The sequence below is a fragment of the Oxyura jamaicensis genome, chromosome 7, assembly GCF_011077185.1.
Source record: "Oxyura jamaicensis isolate SHBP4307 breed ruddy duck chromosome 7, BPBGC_Ojam_1.0, whole genome shotgun sequence".
Lineage (NCBI taxonomy): Eukaryota > Metazoa > Chordata > Aves > Anseriformes > Anatidae > Oxyura > Oxyura jamaicensis.
The window spans coordinates 27,108,675-27,126,043 of record NC_048899.1 but is presented as its reverse complement, the minus strand read 5'-3'; the positions used below and the strand labels follow the sequence as shown (position 1 = coordinate 27,126,043).

The 17,369-nt window shown below is 34.8% G+C and overlaps 1 long non-coding RNA gene across 1 annotated transcript in view; it reads left to right on the top strand.

The window, feature by feature from the left end:
* Positions 1-5,199: 5,199 nt before the first annotated feature.
* Positions 5,200-17,369, top strand: part of LOC118170316 — a 16,278-nt gene continuing 4,108 nt past the window's right edge. Inside the window, exons 1-2 of the long non-coding RNA XR_004752641.1 lie at positions 5,200-5,755; positions 9,845-9,852. This is a non-coding gene — a long non-coding RNA (uncharacterized LOC118170316). The remainder of the gene's footprint in view (positions 5,756-9,844; positions 9,853-17,369) is intronic.

Below are 17,369 nucleotides of genomic sequence, written 5' to 3'. Positions count from 1 at the left end.
ATATTTGCCATATCTCATAAGTGCAGAGAATGGGAAAATTACAACTTTGATACAGTAGATGTGATACTTTCCGAATTACATGTGAAATGTATCATGCTTTATGTTATACCTAGTTCATACCTTTTGTTTTTAATGAATATAAACTAAATTACATCATATTTTATCACATGAACCTATTGAAATCCATCAGGATTAGTAATAATAACAATTATAAAATACTTTTATACAAAAGGTGAAAAGTTTTATGAGGTGGTATCACATTTTCCCAGCCTACAAAAAAAAAAGATTTTTTTGAGATTATTTTACTGACTTACTCTAGCAGAAAGAGGAGTCACTGTGACTTCTTCTCCTAGGAACTGTATATTCACCTATTAAGAAATAAAAACAAGTGTGAGATAGGGAAGGGAAGTACTTACATGTCTGTTTTATGAGTGTCAGATGAGATAGAGGATAAAATCTCACTTAAGGTATAGACAAAATCCTCTACAATTTTACAGGAAACAATTTCACTTGTGAGTGTATAAAAGTGTCAGAAGTGAAAGACAGAAGGCAGAGCTAAATTCAGAGCCCTTAAATTTTGGAGGATGTAATTAATCATGATTTTATACTGCTGTTCATGATTTTAATACTGCTGTTCTATATACAATAGGTACTGCTTGATTATGAACTAATATATTATATTCCTATATAATATATATAATATATATCCTATATATTCCTGTAGGACATTGAAGTCTCCCTAAATATAATTGTTTATCCTGATCTGGTTGGTTCTCAAAAGAGAAGCTAAAATGTTAATACCCCAAATATTAATGTTAAAACCTGAGAGAAGCCATCTCTTAAGTTCTTTCAGAGAGAATGTATTCTTTGTTACTAAACACGTCTGATGCTGTTGTTTGGTGTGCTGAACAACAGAACATTGTATGTTAATGCCTGGTGAAATTGTATGACAATTTGAAACTTAAAGACAGAATTTCATTTTAAAAAAATAAAATAAATTAAATTAATGGAAAAACAATAACATGAATGTACAAGTGACAGAAGATTCATTGGAATCATGCTAGTAGGTGAAGATTTCAAAGATCCCTTTTTATTTTATTAGTTCTATTTGATGTTATGAGACCACAGAGTGATTCATTTTCTGGATAATATTTCAAATATTATATTTATGTATATCTACCCATATGCAACCACATCTGTGAAAAAGAAATAGCAGGTGTTTCATTTTTATGGTTTCCTTCTGTTTATTTTTGACAAGTCCATTTGTTATTATAAGAGAAAATGAGTAATCTCTGAGCCCATTTGATTTGAAATAGAGTACCCTGTCTGTTTACTGTCATTAGTATTCCCATTGCAATACTTTAACCATTACATAACTAGATACATTTAGCTAGTGAGAATAAAAATGTTCTGTGCTCCATTTGACTTGATCCATAAAAGAACAAACCTATTAGGCCAATATTGCTCCATTTCATTAGTCTTCATAGAAGCAATTTTAAATCAAATGTTGTTCAAACTTGTCACATGGTAACACCTTTATGCTTACATACAGTATAGCTAATAAAACTTTGCAGATGCAGGCGACAGACTCTTTCTGTTTCTTTTACGTTATTGTGATGTGATGATCAGAAAAATGAATAAATATCAATGTGATCTTGAATATTCCCCAGGTTGTTATTATTATTAATAATAATAATATAATAATAATAATAATAATGCTGAGTCTATTATAAAGGTATGGCTATAGTATACAGTGGAAAACAACAGTAGAAATAAAATAAGCATCAGACCACCTCTGTAGCACCTTCTCTGTTTTGACAAGGAAATACTAGTTGGTTTTGATTAGTACATAAATCAGAGAATTTCCAAGGAAAAATGTGATTTTTTTAGGAAGATTCTGCTTCAGTAAGAGAGCAATGTCTCTATGGATCAATGAATCAATGACTCAGAATTGTCAATGACCCAATGCCATTTATTCAATGTTAAGAAGCATAGTTTGGTCAAGATGTAAATATTGTGGGAAGAGGTAAAGAGAAAATATCAGCTTTATAGTTATAGATACAGTAAGTTCTCATGTGCTGCTGTATTCAACTTGAGATAATTTCCTTCAGATAAATGAATTAAAATGATTGCAGAGGGTCATGCCCACCTATAGAGACATCTGCCTCGTCGACAAAAATTTAGATATTAACATTCCTCCTGTAGTGTCAAAGGGATGTAAAATTATTTTCTCCCTCTGTGGCCTAGTGAATTGTACTTACCCAGAGGTGATTATTTGTAGAGATGGGTGAAGTAAATTTTGTACGTAATACCCATTATGAACATCTGTCTGAACATCTAGCTCAGAATAGGAAGTGATTTGCCAAACACTTTAGGGCTAAGTTATTAAATGGGAAAGTCTTGTTTTCAGACCAAAGGAAATATGGGTGCTAGAATCTCAGCAAAGACAGGTAACAGCTGGATAGTTTTTATTCCTTCAGTTAAAGGAGGACTTTGAAATGCCCACAGTGCTCTAAACAAATCCTGAACATATTCAACATTCAACTCTATTCAAATTATTATTATTATTATTAAGGGTGACAGATAACAACAGCCCATAAAATACAGGCTCTCCTCCATACAGGTATGGAAGGTGTTTCTTAGAGTAACAATTGTATAACTTTTATGTTTTTTTTTGTCCAGAAAGTCACTGATATTTTTTTTGTTATCTTTAAACCCTTCTTGCTACTGTTTGCTTTCTTAATAAAGCTGATACCACCCTCATTGCTGTTTATTTAATCCACAGCTATTTATTCTTTTTTTTCTGCAATCTCACAGAATCACAGCATCGTTGAGGTTGGAGGGCTTCTTTGGAGATTGTATAGTCCAAACTCTCTCTGCTCAAAGCAGGAACATCTATAGTGCAGGTTGTTCAGGGCCGTGTTCAGTCAAGTTTGAATATCTTCAAGGATGAAGATTACACAGTACCCCTGGGAAAATTATTCCAGCATTTGATCACCACAGTAAATGAAGGACCAGGTCATTTGTTCATGACAGTAATCCACAAGTCTTACTGTATTTATTTTAACCCATGAGTCTTCTTGCTCTTCTTTTCTTCCTATTTTCTCCTGATCCTACTGATCGTGAAATATGAGTAAGTAGCTGTGTAAGTGCTTGGCTGCCAGCCAGGGCCAACCCGCAACACTGCCAGAGACTGGTGTTATGAATTACACAGATGGTTTCATTCTCTGCCATTTGGAACCACTTAAAGATTTTGCTTTGCTGTGGTGGTCACAGAGTTTCTCTTTGACCCTAAGCATGTCTCTATGGAGTTCATTGGCCTTAGTTATCAACACTGCAATCTTCTATTTGGCTCAGTGCATTTGAAATGGTATCACTAGCATCATCATATGCAGCTGTCAATACAGCACATTTGTCATTGGTATGGACCTTAAAAAAAATAATCTTGTGCTATTTTTAAAACCAGAGCTTTTGTTCTCCTTATTGGTATGATTTTCTGTGACATCCCTTTAGATCAATTGGGGTTAAAAATAGAAAGTGGAAATTATGTTTCAAAATAGCTCTTGCTCCAATTTTATTAAAGTCCTTTGCACTAAAAATAGTCTTTTTAAACTGAAATCTCTCTTAAAGTCTTTAAGAAAAAAAAAAAAAAAAAAAAGACTTCAAAGAAAAAATTGTCTTTTCTTCTTATCAACCAGTTGTGAAGTAAAGCCTGTCCTTATCATTTTGGTAAGATATTGCCTAAGCCTTGCCAGATAATTAGTAATTTTCCAACTAATCTCCATATTTTTAAACTTCAAATAACTTGTTAGTTTAGAGAAAAAAAAATAAGGACTGTGTATAAACTTGCTACATTTTACCAAGAACATCTCAGTATTCATGATATCTAAGAATCACTGTTAGCAAAATATCCAGCAAATTATTGTACAGAAACTTTCCATCAGGTAGAAAATGCTATGTAAGTAGGCATTTTTTACAAATGGTTATACAAGTTCCATATTCAAACAGCAACAAGATATTGACCTTCAAAATGTAAATATTGCTTGGAAGTAATAAATACTCTCTGTGTAACATTTCTCAATAATTGACATCCTTAAGTTTTAAAACACAAAGCTTTAGACTTGCTTACACAAGAAATCAGTTTCATTAAGGGTTTGCCTATGGCTGTTTAGGTTTAAACTATAACCTTTCCTCTTCACTAAAGGGAAAAGGGATCTTCTTTTATGCAATATTTTACAGGTCTGATAAGATACAATATTTTTTTTGATTGTTAAGGAAGAATGTGATATTTTTCATACAAAATCTTAGTTGCTTTCCTTTGACATATTTTTTTTTTTCCTGATAGAGGAAAAAGATAGAAGTCTTAGATAACAAAGTGAACACCATGTATTGTACTTGCTTGTTTCTTTCTTTCCATAAGAATTATGTGGCACCTCTTGATTTTGTGAAAAGGAAGATGGCAATACTGAAAGACAAAATCCTGGCCCAAATGACACCTTTCATTGATATTCTTATGGACTGTTCTTGTGTCTACATTGTACTGAACCAGAGAAGTCTCACTATAAGGAGAAGTGGCCTTGAGAGAGACCGGGGCCCATGCACGGGCACAGATCCAATTCTAAGATTCAAATTGATGTAGGTGGGGAGCAGCACTGCAAAGCCTCTCTCAGCAAGCTTTTTCTTCTAATGTTTGTTATTTTAACTGTTGCTTTGTTAAACTTAAAATTTCACATTCCGAATACAAGACCTCATTAATCAATAACCAGAAATGTTACAAGAGAAACAAAAGCAATAGCTGATAAACAGAGACTTAAGTAAATACAGAGTACAGAGCACACATCTAAGACCTGCAGATAATTGGCATGGCCCAGAAATCCAGCAGACCAACAGAGGAGCTTCAAGAAAGAACTTTTATCTTTGTGCAGGGCACTGCTGCTACTAAATATTGACAAAACCTGTATCTTTTTTTGGGTACAGATGGATTAGAAGCACTGGGCCTTTGAGTTTATTGAGGAAGGAAAAGCCACCTACCATTCTACACTGAAAGAATTCAAAAAACATTGCATGCTAAGAAAGAGTGGAACTAGAGTTTAGGGATATGGTTTAGTGGAAGATTTGTTAGCGTTAGGTCAGAGGTTGGACTCGGTGATCTTGGAGGTCTCTTCCAACCTAGACTATGCTGTGATTCTGTGATTTTTGAAAAAGACCAGAACTAAAATAAAAGGAGAGAAACATTTGTGACAGCTCTTTGGAAACTTAATAGAATACATAATGAGGAGTCAGATATAGAAAATCAAGTAAGAGAAAGCTATACACTTAACTTTGATGCTGGTAGAAATCAGAAATAATAGTGAAATAGGCTCCAAGCTACTTTTAACAGATTTACTTTCTTCTTCTGTAGCATCTTTATTACACGTGGAATAATGATGTGACTCATAAGCAGTTCACAAAATACCTGTGTAGAATTTCAAATCATATTATCTAATACTTTTTCTTTCAAAATATACAATATATACTGACAAACAAAGTAAAGAAATTTAAGCTAAATAAGCAGTTTATAACTGCATCGCAGACTGAACATAGCTGCAGGTAGCAACATTTCCACTGCCCTAAGATCATTTTATTCTTAATTGACAGCTGTCAATTTCTGTGACAGAAACACAAGACATCCTTGACATTTCTTCATTCGCATAACATACTTTGGACAAAGTCGCAACCAGGAGAGAAACATAGAAGTGTCATACATGGAAATACTGTTGTCTCTTTGTTTGTTTGTTGTCAGTAAAGATGAAGACAAGTTGGTAATAACTTGTTAGTTACTAAATGAATAAATTATATTGTCTTACTTCAGTACATGAAAGTGAATACACACAGTTACACAATTAGCTACCCTCATACATAGTGGATGCTTCATTCATCACACAACAGACATGAAAATTCAACACATCTACATTTTTTTTCTTACTTTATATATATGCCTATATAAATAACTTTGTTCCCCAAGACAATAAACACACTTCAAAATGTTTGCTTAGGGTCCACTGTAAATATCCTGGATGATGTGAAGGATTTTTGCTAATATGCAGTTAGCTTTCGGACAGGGGTGAACACCAAAAAAATGCTTTTACTCTCCTAGAAAGGTCAGCCAATGCCTATGGACCTGACTGTAAAGGGATCAGAATCATAAAACTCTCCTTTTGGAAAGTTTTTTTGGCTAGAAAAAAAAAAAAAAAATATGAATTAAATACCAAAAGCTGAGGGAAGAAATGAGATATACAGAGCTGCAAGAAGAAAAACTTCCCAGTAAATATGCAATATGACCAGGAGTCTAATTTGACAAACACAGATGAACAAGGGCCCAGAAGTATGGCTCATGGTGAGACAGCTGAGTGAAAGAGCTCTGTGAGGGGCTGTACAATGAGACTATGTTGGCAGGTCTTTTGCTGTAAACAGCTGAATTGCGTAGTTGTTATGCTGTATAAATACTACAGGACATGAAGACTCCAGTGAGAAGCAGGGTCTCCCAAGCCCATGCCCTGATTGCTCAAAAAGTAAGCACAAACAAAACCAACACAGAGGATAATCACCAATTAATATTGTCTTCTATTCAGAGGCTGCTATCTTTGGCACATAAAGATTTAAACACAACTGCTATAAAAAAATATTAATTTTGACAATTTTATGTTGAAATTTTAAGCATTGATGGCAACATTATGGTTTCTTCTTTGGCCTTTGTATCTTTTGCCTATGCCATTTTAACAAGTTTTCAACATTGGGCTGAAAGAAAAAGTTCTCAGAAAATTGAAATGTGATTTTTCTTTCCATGTTAGCTTTTGTTTGTTTGTTTGTTGTTTTAAACAGTCTTCTTGTGTGGGGACTCATTTTCTTGTGGCTGAATGCATTGTTTGATACAGAAGAATAGTTCACTGCGACTTACCTAACAACCAATTCCTTTCCCTTTATCTGCAACGATTCAGGATAATTTCTATAGATAATACTATTGACACTTGTTACCAATCTTTCTAGTTAAGATGTTATGATAGCAAGCATATAATGCAACGAAGAAAAACCTTGCTAATTTCTTCATGGACCTGTGTGGTAATGACATTGAAAATTTTGCCTCAGGCTCTCCCTGTTATAGGCAGAACACATTGAGAAGAAAATACAATAACCCTTTATCAGTCACACACAGATGATAATGTTTCCTTTTTTTTTTTCTAATGAAAAAAAAATGTTTCCACAGGCCCTTGGAAAAAGAAGCACATGGTAATTTCTATCACCATTCTTACTCTCATCCAGTATTTTGAGACAGCATAAACATTTTTTCATAAAACAGAGTTGTTCCTTTTCAAAATTTGTTCAGGTCCTAGCAAGAGAAGACTGTGGGCAATGAACAAAAATGTAAAATGTATTTTGACTTAGAGCTTCATACTGCGTAGATATATAAAGAAATGATTAAATTAGCTTGAAGTTCACCTTAAGAAGCATGTTTATAAATATACTTATTTCTTTAATGTGTGTGCACACATTTCTGCATTTCCAGCAGAAACAGAGATTTTGATACTCTAAATTTCTTTTAAAATCAGTAGCCTTACAAAGGTAACAACTTACTTTACATGAACAGGCGTTTCCATGTTACAAATACTGCACCCTTCCATAGGTGTATAACCATTATAGGGAATGACTTGTGAACTTTGAAAACAGAGCTTTTAAAGTATTTAGAAAGGGCCTGTGGGCACAGAGAGATTAGCTTTTAAGGATTTTACACTATGCATTGTAAACCCATTATATTAAAAAAAAAGCAGATGATAATCCCAAGAACAAAAGGGAGTATTGTTCTGTTGGTTGGATACAATCCTGAGGAGATTGTCTTCATTTCCACTTGTTTTAGCTGTCAGATAGTGGTGGGTTTGGGATAGATGCAGCTATCAACTCATTGAAGCCATCCAGCAGCTACTTTAGTGAAGCCTGACTAATGAGTCAAATGCAGCAGAGTTGGAAGAGTTACAACTCTTTAAGTGTCACAGAGTTCATAGAATCTGTTCTAATTTACCAGCAGGAACTTCATGTAAACTTGCTTGAGTGTTTTTATAATCAGTCCCCTCAATATTCCTATTCTCCTTTTTAGATATTGTGCTTAAAAGAAATAGGGACTGTCCCCTGCATTAACACCCACTGCACACCTGACTTATTTTCTGTGTTCTTTTCTATGTTTCTGTGAGCCTGTTCCTCAGCAGTGCTGGCCTCTGGAAATTTCATGCTGACTTGCTGTCTTTTTTCTTCTTGGTTTTGTGATCTTCTGTTCCGAGCTTGTCAGTCACTCCTTCAGCAGCAGCCTAAATCAATGTGAATGGAGACTGAAGAGAAATTTTCAATAATGGTAAGTCAGGCAAAATGAGGAGCAGCAAAAGCAAGCCAGGAGAGAGATTCTTTGAAGTCTTAAAGTTTTGATCTGCTATGACTTTCAACAGGGAAGGTAGGGTTGGGAGCAGTTATTGTCCAACATAAATGTTTCCATAAAATGTCTTACAAAGTACATTAAGGGCTGAATCCAAGCCCAACAATGTCAGTGAGAACCCTTTAGATGACCTTCAGTGGGACTTGGATTACACTTTTATCAAGGAAAATGTGTTCTTGCTTGGTTTGCAGAAACCCACTTAAACAACAGTACTTTGAGTAGTGTATGGAGACAGTAAAGAAATACATTTTACTGCCCTTTTTATGCTGAAGACTATTTACTGATGATAGCAACTTCTTTTCAGTTATGTTTGATGATGCTGATGAGTATAAGTTGATTTTGAAGTACCACTACATCATTTGTGTGCTCACAAAGTGTATAAAAGGGTGGGAGGTAGAGACATTTTACTTATTCTAGTGTATAAAATTGGAGTGTTGACAGATCTGGCACCTCTCCTTTTTAGTACAGAATTTCCTTAGAGGTACAAACCAAATGGTTTAGTAGACACTTGCACAATTCACATTTTCTGTGATCATCTCTTCTTCTATATGTTCCTTGGGTTTACTCTATGCAGGAGGAATGAGTAATCAGAAATAGAATACAAACTTTGAGGGATCTTGTTAATTTAATATTCAAACACAGACCAATGGTCTGGCTCATTATTTTGGGATGGAGTTCATTTCCCCAATGCTGTCCTGAGCTGTTTCTAAATGACCACACAACACTACAAAAGAAGTCACTACTACGAAATCAGACCTCCAAAAAAAACCGCACGATTACACAATTGAATATTTTCTAGCAATGTTTCTCACCCACGGCCTGTAGAAATTAGGGTGTACTTTTACTAAGGAGAGAAGAAAAGATATTTTGAGAAAAACATAATATACTAACCAGTATTTTCTCTGTAGACTTCCTTTACCAAAGAAAAGAAAAATATTGCAAGTTTGTTTTTTTTTTCTCTAAGAATGTATGACAGCTGACTTACTGTTATGAGAACTCTATACTCTTATTAGCTGAGGTTGCCACTGCCACTGGCAAACAGCACATCTAAGCCTGTTCTTCATCTTTTTTCTGTAGTGCAACTGCTCCACTGAAACTACCTGGTTATGAATGTCGAGATGTACTAAAGTACAGATTTAGAAGAGCAAAAAAAAAAAAGGATCCTTGGCAGATGAATGTAGTCATGACTTTGCTAGTATGTGCATGACTTTTGCCAAAAAGTAGTTCAACTTAGAAAAAAGAGTAATAATCAGTTGTCAGATGCCATTCAACTGAGTTATTGGCAGAGTTGTACAGGCATAAGAATTCCAAAAGTCATTTACTCTGCAGCAGGGTGCCTTACAACAGGTTCATCCACAAAACATACCATTCCCAAAGCTTAATAAGATGGAATAGTAGGGAAGTATCTACAAACTTTGGCAAAATTAGGCATAGGAAAAGGTGATGTTACTATCACTCATGTAGTATTGTGCCACATAAGGACTCATTGCTGATTCTTGTCCCGATTTCTCACTACATTACCACAGGTTTATATTTGAATTCATGTTGGTGTGAAACCAGAACAATGCAGTGAACAATCAGGTTAATGCATTTATGCTGGCTGGAAAAACAGAGGACACCACAAGGCTTATCAGAAATAAAGCAGCTATCCTACAGTTCTAGAGCCCTCACTACTTTGCTACACTGCATCCAATCAACACCTTTTGGTCATATCAAGAGCTTAGATGAATTTTATTTGTTCCAGCTCTCGTTTTTCCACTGAATTTAACACAAGCATGGTGATATTCTGTTTTGCTGACAAACAACAAGAGAGAGCAAATTGACTGGTTTATTCTATGAATTGAGGGTGACATTCAGTACAACATTTGACTAGCATCACTGGCTACTCCATCAACAATTGCGTCACAATTTTCAGCAAGAAAATCATCATCAATAACTACTCCCTTTAAAGCACGAGACACATTTTTATATGTTTTCAGAGTTTCCACAGTTCCCTATCCATGAGAAAAGTATTAACTATCCTGGGAGCTATGTGGCTTAAGTTCTGCACAATACTCAGTCAAAATATAACTTTTTTATTGTTCTTTGAATGCTACCAGAATTTCAGAGTGCTGATAAGGGGAAGAACCTCTGATGGTTTACAAAAAGCAGGGCTCTACAGATTTACACTTTTTGAAATTCTGGCATAAAGGATTTTGATCTGATCTCCAGTCTATGCTCCCTCTGTCGTTTTCCAGCTTCTCAGAAGTCCCTCCTCAGAATAAGTAATAAGGATGCTGATGTTTTCTATGCTTCCATGCCTACACTACAGTGAGAATGTAGCTAGTAATGGGCTTAGTCCAGTTTACAGAATGAAGTTCCTTCTTTATATTAATCCTGAACTGAAAGAAAAACAGTTAGCCTAAGAAGGCTATGATGGTTTCAACTTCATCTGGCTGGAGTTCCTTCCTTGAAGACCCAGCTTTACTTCTGTGATTTGTGTGAAGTCTGTGGAATAAATTCCCTCATAATCAAATGCCACATATATCTTTCTAAAGGATAATGTTGAAATAAGCCTGAACTGCAAATACAATTTGCAGTTCCTCCTTTTTTAAATGAAAATGTCACGTAAATATCTGGCTGTTCTAGAAACACAAGGGAAACATAAACACAGCATTACCCCTGTAAATGTCAGGTTATTTCCCCAATTAACCTTAAGTGCAAAGCCATGTTTTAAGCGCTCTATACAATAGTATTGCTTGCAAACTATATCCACGTAGACACTGAATTCTCTGGGCTAGGAGTTCTTGAGTACACATATATAAACCAATGTCAGGGGGTCTTGTATGAAATATTCTTTACATTCCTGTGGGGAAATCATTCCTTTTTCTTTTTTAGCCATAGAAACTTTAAGTCACCACAGGCACAAACATCAGGTACATTTTTATAAAGTATTTAATTAGATCTGGGCAGGAAAGAAATATATTTCTCCTCAAAATTTTAATAAAATTCAAAAATGTTTTCCCCTCAAACACATTCTTGCAAGAAATATTTCTTTTTTGCCTTGTGGCAACTGAAATTTGAGTGTTTCTGTGTTTCTGCCATTCTTTGTTCTGGGTAAGTCTTTTTTTCACCCAGCATTCTCTCTTGAGAGGCATTCTGGTCCTCCTTTCCAGTAAACTGCAAAATGAGGCTTTGCAGTTGTACACTTTTTACTGAATGGTTCAAATGGTTAAGTAGCAATAAGCAGACAAAAGAATAGAACATAACAGGGGACAAAAACTAAAAAAACTATTGAGCTGTCACTTTAAATCCTAAGACTGTCAAATATGCCTATATGTACAGGATATTGTCTGTTTAGGTGAATATTATCCTTATTATTAATATCTTAGAGAATTGAACTAAGACTACCCACACTTGTGTTACTAAAATAATAATAATAATAATAATAATAATAAAATGATCATGACCAAAAGATGTGAAAAAGAAAAACTTAATAGTTGAGGGAGACCACACAATTATTAGAAGTCTGATGTGATTCTGAAATTGTTAATAGATAAATAAAAGCCTTTTTTAATATTTATTCTGTTACTGGAAGTTGTATTTTCAAGGTGTGAATGATAACTAGAAGCTCAGAAGTTGCAGTTAAAACTTTCATAGAAAGTCTTTCTGACTGCAGGAGCTGGAACCTGAATAGAAATAACCCATCAAGCATTTACAAATCTGATGAAAGTTGGCAATGATGAGCACAATGACACAAGGAATGTGGTAAGTTGGAAGCAATAGGCAGGTCTGAGGAAAACTTGCATCGCCAGAATCAGTAAGAACCACTGGTGAGAGTATTGTAGCCAAAATGAGAGGGGTAGCGTTCATTGACAAGTGCCTAAAGCACTTCAGTGAACTGAAAAGATTTAAAATACACTGGGTTAGTAAGCTTTACCATATTTGTAACTGTAACTGCACAAAACATATTTATTCGCTACACAAGACTGAATGAAAAATCTGATTGTCTTTATGCATCTCTGTTTTTCTTTCCCTTTTGTCAGTCACCTTCTAAAGTGATTTTCAGTAGCCTCAAATGCAGCTGATGGATCCACTGAACACACATATTAATTATAATGCCATTCTATCCAAGCAACATAAAATTTGTTATCAATGGCCGGATTGCAAACGTGGTACCTTAACCTTTTACCTTAAGTTTCTGACAGTTTATATTGACAATTTTCTTGGAAAAATTTCAGAATCTCACAAGAATTTCACTTTTGAAATTACTTCAAATTTTAAACTACACCTTTATGTGATTCCTGATTCTTTAGCAGCACAAGAACCAAATGCTTTTTGGCCCCAGATGATAATGAAAACTACTTCAGCAGCAGCAATAATTTCCCTACAAACTGCTTAAAGCCAGACCGTTAGTTTTCAATGGAGATTTTCTTTCTTTCCTTTTTTTTTTTTTTTTTTTTTTTTGGTGTTGAACCTGTTTTGGTTTTTTCTTTTTAATGTGATGGATACTTTAATTTCCTCTCTGTTTTTAATTTAAATTTAATTAAAATCTGGCCTCAGTGACTTTAACTTTCAGGTTCTGAGTTCTCTCTGTGTTTACCCTCCAAGTGTTTCCAGTACCTTGAGCACATTAAGAATATTAAGCAGTTAATCAAGTGTAAAAAAACATTAATTTGTTCTCTAGCATCTGTCATCAATCTTTTTTTTTTTTTTTTTTTTCCTAATCAGAAGACTATCCAACAACTAAGCCCACAGATTCCACAACAAGCATTTCATCAACAACCACTGATATTTCACTGTACCTAGGATTGTGAAATAAATCTCTGTTGACGTGAGTGAATGGTTTTCTGTACAGGAATCATTCTAGCTCCAGTGTAATTACTAAGAATCTCCCATACAGGTTTTAAAATAAGCTAAATAACTCCAGTCAAACTATATATGTGATTCCTTGAAGCCACATTAAATTCTCTAGCCTATTTGTAAAAGCTGAATGCAATTCAGCATTCCACGAGCCTCACACCACTCTGTGTAATCTCCAATGTCCTGGCATAAACAATAAAGTTAGTAAAGGGGCAGAGAACTTTCAAACACTGAATTGTGCTGTTATATTTATTTGCACTGTAGTTGTTGTTACCACTGGATCTAAATACCCAGTACCTGACCCAGAAACAGGACATCCTTGTGTCTGGGGCATTCATTATCTCTGGAACTGTTTAAGTAAATGTCGCTATACTAATTTTTGCCACAGGGCTTGGTTTACCTTCACAGGTACCAGCAAAATAGCCCATGTTAACCATGAATTTTAGTATTAGAATTCATTTCGACCCCAGTATAATGTGAATCTTCATTTGGGAAGAAACGATTTTAAGACCTGAAATAGAGCTATGCTTTTTGAAATCCCTAACCTAGGCATTACAACTTTGTTGAAAAGTTATAAAACTAATAAAATAACTGTTTAGCTTATGAATAAGAAACCTCAGTCATTATACAGTGATTGGTTTTTATGATACTATGAAAAAAAAACCTAAGCAATATTTTTAACTTGCCCTCACATCCTACTGAATCAGGTGTTTTCAATCCCTCATTTGATCAAAGATCTTCAGTCTGAGGCTAGGTGGAAAAGCAGTTGCCACATAAACTCTACAGGCTTCTGGGGGATGATTCACAAAACAGGATTTAATCATGGGAATGAAAATAAAATGCATAAAATTATTTGTGCTGAAATCCTTTGTCCCTTTGTGTACAAACAATAAAAGTTTCTTCCAGTTCATTGACATATACAAAATACTATTAGAACTTTTTGGAAGTGTTTCTTTTTGCTTCTAAATAGAAATAGTTTTTGTATTTCTGGGAAAGCTTACAAATATGATTGAGTTTTTATCTTTCTGATGAAATATGAAAATCTAGTTATTATATATATATATATATATATATATAAAGATTCAGCATTTTCCCCAAAAACATTTTTGATAACAATGTTTATTATTCTTCTTCGCTACCTTGCAAAGTTGCCACAAAATCCTGGTAATATAAGAAAATTCTCATTGGGAAGCTAATGCTTACTAGTAGATGTCAGAATGGAATTTCTTGAGAAATACAGCCTGTGTCAAGTTAAATACTTGAAACAATAATTACATTAAACATAGCACCCTACTAGGAAATTCTGATGAACAGGTGGTTATGTAAAGATTCATTGGGAAACTATTTACAGGTGAATTCTGAGTGACTTCAGTGGCTAAGTAGTTAATAATGGAGATTCTAATATAAGCAAACAGTAATGTGTAGCTTTAAACTTTGCTTTTGAAAGTGGGAAATTTTATCCTTGATCCTCATAGAAAAGTTACGATGTAGATGAATCTTGCAGTGAACAAAGTGATTCTGCAACCTCTTGGAGTTTACTAATTTAAGACAAAGTAATCCTACTCCAGCCCCATCTTAAAAACAAGTGAGCAGCATGAGAAACCTGTTCATGAATCATGTAACTGGACAGTCTGTTGGTATAATGCATGATGATTCTTCTTAAAACAGTGTGCTGTAAACTGTGGGCAAACAGGAATTGTTTCCTGAGCAGCCTCCCTGACTGCAGCAGTGGTAGGTCAAACAGTTAAGCAGAACAATCTCATCAGATCTGCCAGTACAAATTGTCCTTTTTCATGACTGGTAAATGAATGGAGGAAGACAAGACAAAACACTAAGCTGTTATAAATTCATGCCTGCGCATACTGCAAAAGAAAATCAAAATACAAACAGGTCCTTAAGGGTAAGGAAAAAAAAAAAAAAAAAAAAAAAAGAACAAAGAAATATAAAAAAACTGAAAGAAGCCTGTACCTTTATGAAAAATAGACTTTCATCTTGCATTTGTCAATTTACTTGGTATACTTTCTTACACATACTGCATTTTTATATAATGTTATATACAATATGTTATAATAAGCACACACAGATCAACTCTCTCTAGACTTTCCTATTTGTAATAAGAACAATGTAAGTTGGAAGGGAACTCTGTAGTTTGTCTGATCCAATTCCCTGCTCAAAGCAGAGTTAACCATAAAGTAAGATTGGTTTGTATAGGATTTTTCCAGACAGGTTTCAGAAATCTCCAAGGAAGGAGATTCCATATTCTCTGCACTGTTGTTCCATACTTGACCACATTTGTGTCGATTTTTTAATTTAATTTTATTTTCTGTTAACTACTCAGAATTTCCCTTTGTTGTCCCTTGAACTTTCACTTCACACCTCCATCTGGCTCCATCTACTCTGTTCCTTTTGAAAGAAAAAGCTGCAGGTGGATTTCCCTATCCCTAGCTTCCTCTTCTCTGGGTTAACAAGTCCAGCTTCTTCTACCTGTATATATTAAGGCTCCTAGAGTATCTTGGTGGTCCTCTGGCTATCACTCCACCCATAGTAATAATTTTAAAAGGTAGTGAGATCTGACTTGAAATGCTTATGAGGTGCTGAGATTGTGCAGTATTCCAAGAGATGTATTTTTTAAGGTGAATTGCTGAAATAGGAAAAAGATCTAACTTTACAAAGTTACATAATTTATGCCAGCTAAGACTGTTTCTCAGCTGTAATACTCTCATTCTTTGTCATCTTCTTAACTTAAAAATTATGCTTTGCTTAACTAAAAACATTCCCACTGCAGTATCTGAAATTCAGAAGAAAAATGGAAAAGACTGTTGCTGTTATTTTCTATTTGAGAAGAGGAACACTCTGGAAAACTTAAGAGACTTGACACAGGTCACACACACACACCAAGAACTGACAAGAGAAAAGTGGGATTCTAGCAGTATATCATATTTTGTGGTGTATTATTGCATTTCTAGATTAGATAAATAACCTTTTTGCACTCACTCCTGTTCTCCAACAAAATAATGGAAAGCAATGCCTTACACATGCGGTATGAAAAAAGAACAGTTTCTGTTCTGTCACTTTTAAACACACTGCTGCTGTATTTTTAAATATATCCAAATGGTCCTTTTGCATCAAAATGAATCACACCAGTTCATCTCTGCCTATGGGGACAGACAATCTGAAAAAATATTTCCTTGATTTACTGTGAAAGAAACACTTATTTGTTGTACTGTTTCAAGTGCTGATACTGATGACTAGGAAATGAAAGTACTTGAGAAGCTGCCAGGCTAATTTCATGACAGATCAGTCAGGAATGGCACACAAGAACCTGATTTTGGGCATAGCTATTAATGTCTAGCAACTCGTTTGGGAAAAAAGAAATTAGCATTCAAAAGAAGTAGTCAAAATATCCACCAATTGAGAAGACGTCAGTGCCAGGTATTTATCACTGGGATTGTAACAAGTTTACTAATCTTAGAAAATTGGAACAAGAGATACATTAATTCTGTTCATTAGGTACTTCCTGCTGTTATGGTTTGATTATTATTCATAGTACTTGGACACTTCACTTAGAATTGGGTTATTAAGACTTCTAAGTACTGCATATAAGCATAATAAAAGTCCATCCCCAGCTCTGCTTTATAGTGTTACAGGAAAAAAGACTTGATTTGCAGTTGGGAATGGGCACAGAATTACATTATGCAACCTGTGCCCTCGCTAAGAACCGAATAAAGACATTCTCTATCACAGACCTGTGCCTTAATGCCCTCATACCTTGTCCTCCCCATGAGTCTCTCCTACTGCAGTGATATTTTCTTTTGCTTTGACTTGTTTATACACATCCAGCTAATACGTCAGAGGCAGCAGCCCTCACACACAGAAAGAGACAGTGAAGTTGGATTCTTTAAACAAGCTGCTTTTAAAATCCATTGTATACTCAGAAGAAGCACTTCAGACAAATTTTAAGTCCCAGCATCGGGCAATTTACCTTCTCCCTTGTCCTTCTGGAGAGAAGAAAGGGAAGGGAAGGGAAGGGAAGGGAAGGGAAGGGAAGGGAAGGGAAGGGAAGGGAAGG